At 46.6% G+C, this 6,179-nt stretch overlaps 1 protein-coding gene across 1 annotated transcript in view; it reads right to left on the bottom strand.

The window, feature by feature from the left end:
* Window positions 1-3,294, bottom strand: part of Rnf13 (ring finger protein 13) — a 91,286-nt gene extending 87,992 nt beyond the window's left edge. Inside the window, exon 1 of the mRNA XM_005344008.3 lies at window positions 3,173-3,294. The gene's annotated coding sequence lies outside the window, so the exon portion shown is untranslated. The remainder of the gene's footprint in view (window positions 1-3,172) is intronic.
* Window positions 3,295-6,179: the final 2,885 nt, after the last annotated feature.

Here is a 6,179-nt window from a genome sequence, read left to right as displayed (position 1 = left end):
CACAGTCACCCACAAAACATGTGTCATTCACTCACACAGACACACATACACAAAAAGAAAAAATATATATAAGTTGAAATAATTTAGCCAGACAAGATGGCACATGCCTTTAATCCCTGAATTAGGGAGGCAGAGGTAGGAAGAGTTCTGTGAGTTTGAGGCCAATCCAAACTTACACAGCAAGTTTTAGGCCAGCCAAGTCTACATAGTGAACCCCCCACCACCACCTAAAATAATAATAATAATTCTTTAATGTTAAAGGTGTATTGGGGCCAGTGAGCTGACTCAGAGGGTAAAGACACTTGCTGCCAAACATGAAGACATGAATTTGACCTCTGGGTCCTAAGTAATAGAAAAAGAGCATCTCCCACAAGTTGTCCTCAGCCTCCGCATGTGCACTGTGAGTATATGTGTGCGCACATACAAAAAACAATTTTGTCGGGCTGAAGAGATGGCTCAGCGGTTAAGAGCATGGCCTGCTCTTCCAAAGGTCCTGAGTTCATTCCCAGCAACCACATGGTGGCTCACAACCATCTCTAATGAGGACTGGTGCCCTCTTCAGGCCTGCAGGCATACACACAGACAGAATATTGTATACATAATAAATAAATATTTTAAAAAAAAACAAAAACAATTTTGTCATAATTGTATTAACTACCACACTAATGAATTTGAGAGCTGTATGTGATAATACAAAGTAATTAGAAATCTATTGAACCCATACCTAATATTAACTATTATGCTTTGTTATTTGTATACTTGGACATATAAATTTTGACACTAGCAATGATATACTTTCATTCTTCTCAAATCAACCTTTGTGCAGTGCAAAATCTTTATAAAAGCTTAATTCTGGCTGGGTGGTGGTGACACACACCTTTAATGCCAGCACTCAGGAGGCAGAGGCAGGTGGATCTCTGTGAGTTCAAGACCAGCCTGGTCTACAGAGTCAGCTCTAGGAGAGGTTCCAAAGCTACACAGAGAAACCCTGCCTTGAGAAACGCAACAATGCTTATTAAGTGCCTTCCTCTTTTCATGTTGCCGGAAAACACCACACCAGCACCACAAGGCGATAACAACTCAAACAGTGGAGATCACTGTTTGGTTTACTCATCTGCTTTCAGCTATACATTATTAATTCCTAATTTTAAAATGTCCAGAGTCATAATTTTTTAGTTAATGTTAATATAAGTATACCATAATATTTTTATCAAGCCAGCTAAAACCTATTTGTAATAAAACTACAAAGCATAAAGAGTCTGCCCGCCACTATATGCCTGCCCCTAGAGTCAAACCCCTACTCCACCCTCTCTTTGCTGAAGTAGTGCCTGAAATCTGATATAAAACCTGTTCGTCTCAGATGTAGAAACATCAAAGGAAGCAAGCTGCATGCTAGTCACATGGGTCCACAAAAACCCTTAAAGAAATAGCAAGGATAAATGAGAAATTAGCCCCGAACCCTTCCATAATCGACTTCCCTAACCATGGTTTTTGTACACATGATTTACACTGCCCATCAAGACATCATGCTGACTTCAAGTAAGGCAGAGCGAAGCACACACCCGCTGCTAGGATAACTGTCATTCCGTACACACAGAAAACTGTGGGTTCTGCACAACCGATTCAATGAAGCTGAACTACATCACACGACGGGTTTCACTTCATTTCATCTTCACAACTTTCCTACTTTTTTCACTTTTCAACTTTTGCTTATTGTGTGTGTTTGACTTGGGAGGGAAAGCACACACGACAGGGTTCATGTGGAGGGCGGAGGACAGCTTGGCCGAGTCCGTTCTCCCCTTCCACGTCTACAAGGGTTCTAGAATATCTAATTCGGGTCACTGGGCTTGCACAGCAAGCTCTCCTACTCACTGAAACATCTCCCTAGCCCTTTCCATATTTACTGATGTCCCAAAACACAAGGGGTAAAGTCTAGTCTCACTCCCCAGTTTGCAACCTGTCTTTTGAAATATTTGTTTCCCCCAAAATCTACAATAATACATTCTACAACTTCCTCTTGACACACATTTAAAAAAAATTGAAACTGACTTTCTATAAATTAAAAGAAAAATCAATCCATGAAACCCTGTGGCCCTGCACTCAACTCAAGTCCAGCTGTGGTCCCCTAAAACAGAGTTACCTTTTTGACCCATTAAAAACTATCTTTAAACTTTGATGGCCCAGTAATTCCAGTACTCGGTAGGCTGAGTCAGAAGCATAGCCAGTTTGCGGTCCGTCTGGGCTACACAGAGATCCTGTCTCAAATAAACAAACCATGACCCTATGACAGATTAAACCTCTCAAGCGCTCTTCCGGAAATTTGCAAATGGCCTGTTTCTACTGGCTCTTTGGAGGCGCGACCAACTTTACTGTGTTGGGTCAGAAAGCGCAGCTGTCTTCTAGCCACTGCCTGAAGGAATGCAGATTCCACTGTAACTGCTGCATCACTGGGCGAACAACACCGGGGCAGTTTTGGGGCAGACATCAGCCCACAGCAGCTGCCCACGGTGCTGAAAGTGAGGGTAAAACAGGAGTTGCGGAAATTAACTACTGCCAGATTAGGACAAAATACAGCCATTTACCAAAAGCCAGTAGAGAACACGCAGCAGAGGCTACCAAAGTTGTTTCCCTCTGGGGGAACAGATCAATTCATAAGCGTCCTTGCCGAAGTTCAAACTTCAAAAATTGGGCGGGGGAGGGGGGGTGAGCGGAGTGTAGCTCTAGCAAGGTCACGTCTAAGCCTGAAAGCTGAGCTTTTAGGGAAGGAAGGGGGCGGGGGAGGGAGGCGGTGAGAAAGAAAGGAAGCGAGCGATTGCATTTTTCTTTCTTTTTTTTTTTTTTTTTCAAAGACAAAACTGGTCCGGGAGAATTTTCTCCGAAGACTTAAGAGTCAAGTGCTGGGTCAAGGGAAATCTTCCAAGTATCTTTCCAGGCCACAGGCACCTCTGGAAGGGAACGTGGGAAGCAAAACCCACGACCCGACAACTTCAGACCGACAAGCCCGCAGGACGGGGCGCTAAGAACCGGTGTCCCGCACGGGCGTGTACTGACACCGAAGGGCCCTACAAGTCCCCGCCGCGGGCCACCGCACCCAGGCCGGAGGGGGTGTGTTCTCCTAGCCAGGCCCGAGGACAAACCCCGCTCACCGCGGCCGAGCCACGCTGGCTCTTACCTGAAGTCCGGCCCCGGAACCCAGGCTCTCGGGCACCCAGGAGAAGTCGCTACCCGGACTTCATGACTGAGGATCCGCACCGAGCCCCTACCCAAGCTAGTCCGAGCAGGGACGACAACAGCAGGGCGAGAGGAAGTCCCGCCTCTCGCGCCTCATTGGGCCACACTGGGAGGTAGAGAGACGCTATTGGGCTGTAGTGTTGCCCGTCAGGGCCCCGCCCCTCTCGCCGAGCCGCACCGCCTGCTCCGGCTGGCCTGGGAGCTCTGCCCAGTTTAGTGTCTTTCTGAGCCGCGTGAGCTGTCATCCCACGTCGAGGAAGGGAAGATGAGGGAGGGCCGGCTTTCGGAAGCCTTGGGTGCGGTGGAGAAACCACCCGGGACTGCTCCGGGCCGCTTGACAGAGGACGGACGTGCGGAACGTGAGGCCCTAGCAGAGGCTGCGAGTCAGAGCAGTCCGCGCCTCTTCCCTGCGCCCATCCCGGGTCGAGGAGCCCTGAAGTGTCGCGCGGCCCTCCAGCTAGCAGGCCGACGAGGGCGGGGACCGCCGGGCGACGCCTCGCTTTGGAATCCAGGTCGGGTTGGAGCGAGCTGCCTGAGGTCTGGGCAGAAACCCCTGAGGCCTGGCAGGGAGCCGCGCTCACCAACACACTGCTAGACTAGCAAAAGTCCAAACCACGTGATCCAGTCCTCCAAAAGCTTTCCAGAATCTTTATCACATTCTGCGGAACGAAAATCTCATTCCCTTGGCTCTTATCACACGTTTTCTCCCCAGTCTAAATCTTAAAACCAACTACGTAGATTTAGACCTATTGAGCCATCGGCTTTAACAGCTCCTAAACCACTGCGGTTTGTTTTTAATGTAGTTTGATGTAAAGATTGCAGGATCCTGACATGCCCTACTGGTCCTACTGTGGCTTGAAATAATAATTTTTAATAAGGGCTATGCTAGCAACAAATTCTTTAATACTGGGGTGGGTATAACAAGAGAGATCAGTAGTTTATAATCTCGTTTGTTTCAGGAGGCCTCAGTGGGTGGGGAACGGGAATAGAAAGATTTCCTGTTCTCTATCTCTTTGTGGCATTTTAATTAGAACCTACTCTAAATACCACAGGAGCAATCTAAAACACAAATTTGAAGTGTCGAAGATTTAGTTCAGGGGCAGAGCACTGGCCTAGCAAGCACTAGGCTCTATCTGGGTTACGGAAAAGAGAGGGAACACAAAAGAATCAAATTTGAAAAGTAAAGACCACCAAAAACATTTTCACCTGTGTCGTCCATACCTGTACAGTCAATGTATTTTTATTCATTGAGGAGACGTTCAATACTGCCTACTTCTCCTCTGACGAAAGTCATAAAGATCAGGAGACTATTGTTATGAGGGCTAAAGTAATTAGTATAAATAGATTTGCCATTCTTTATGTGTATTTTTATTAAATATTCTCAAAATGGTTTGCTATATTAAACCCAATTTCTTGCATAATACAAGTTTTTTAAAGCACAGAAAAAAATAGCTGTTAATTCCTTAAATAAGGGCTCTTAAGGAAGGAACATTTTGCTTCTATTATCAGCCTCTGTAGACTATGGTAAGTATAAGTTCTCCCAGAAATAAACAAGGCAGTATATTTGTGTTGCACTTGGGCAGACTAATGAGTTTTGCTAGTCATTGCTAGTGTATAGTTTATAAATACATGTTCCCCTTGGATTGAGTGAAGGCAGATTAGAAGACATATTAGAATAGGATATTTTTAATTGTGCTTTTCACTAGTATGTAGAGTTTAATAGGGTATATGATCACTGAAGTGACCTGCATTGGCACAAGACAACCCAAGACCAAGTTCCCAACCCAAAGATTTATTTACCCCAGAGGGACAAAGTGTTATTCTTTTTTTAAAATATGCTGCAAGATCCCCCGCAGCAGTAGGCAGCAGAAATGCTGTAGGTCCCAAATGGTGGCGGCGGGCCATGTGGTGGCAGGCAGTGGGCTCTGGGAGCAACCAGTCCCAGGCAGAAATGGCTGCCGGTCCCAGAGCGGTGGCCTGAGCGGTGGTGGCGGGCCATGTGGCAGCAGGCAGTGGGCCCCAGGCAGAGAAGGCTGCTGGTCCCCGAGCAATGGCTGGTCCAGGCAGGGAGACAGAAACATGGATAGACACGACGTGCAGGGTGAGGTTGAATGTTTATTCAGGGGGTTATGGAGGAGGAAGGGGGAAGGGGGGGACAGAGAGAGAGGGAGAGATAGAGAAAGAAGAGGAGAAAGAGACAGAGAAGGGGGGAAGCAGAGAAGTGGGCAGAGAGGCAGAAGCGAAGCTGCCTCTCCGAGGAGAGGAAGATGGAAAAGAGAGTGAGCTCAGGCCGGAAGCTGAAGATCAGCCTGCCTCAGTGGATGGGGAGGGGAATGGGTGTGGCTCGTCTCTTAAAGGGACCAAAACCATAACACAAAGGGCAGGGAATAAGAGACGAGGACAAGAGATACACTTGAGGGAGAAGGGGAAAGAACAAGGAATAGGGGTAAGGGATATTTGCTCCTGGGAAGAAAGAGAAGAAACAGAGGTGATCCATAGGCAAATGACAGTTTTATTTTGTTTTTTTAAGTTTTTTTTTTTATTGAGCTATATATTTTTCTCCGTTCCCCTCCTTTCCTCTGCCCTCTCCTTCTGCCCATGGACCCCACGCTCCCAATTCACTCAGGAGATCTTGTCTTTTTCTACTTCCCTTGTACATTAGATCACAAATGGCAGTTTATAAACATAAAAGGGGAAACCCCTGCGTTAGGATGAGTTGGTTTGTTTTGATTGGGCATCTTAATTAGGATGACCAAAAGGGAACTTTTGATTGCAACACTTCAATACTAGTTAGGTCAGGAGGAGGAAGTAGCCAAAGAAGAGAATAGAGCTTGATGGCCAGTTTTAGGGATGTAATGTACTGGTTTTTAGCAAAGAAGAGAGAAGAGGGAAAGGCCTGCCAGAGCCGTGTTTGCCATTCTTGGGCCTGCCAGAGTCAATTCATGCCC

Source organism: Microtus ochrogaster, chromosome 1 (assembly GCF_000317375.1).
Source record: "Microtus ochrogaster isolate Prairie Vole_2 chromosome 1, MicOch1.0, whole genome shotgun sequence".
Taxonomy (NCBI): Eukaryota; Metazoa; Chordata; class Mammalia; order Rodentia; family Cricetidae; genus Microtus; species Microtus ochrogaster.
The sequence above is the reverse complement of the archived record's forward strand: the minus strand, read 5'-3'. Positions and strand labels throughout refer to the sequence as shown.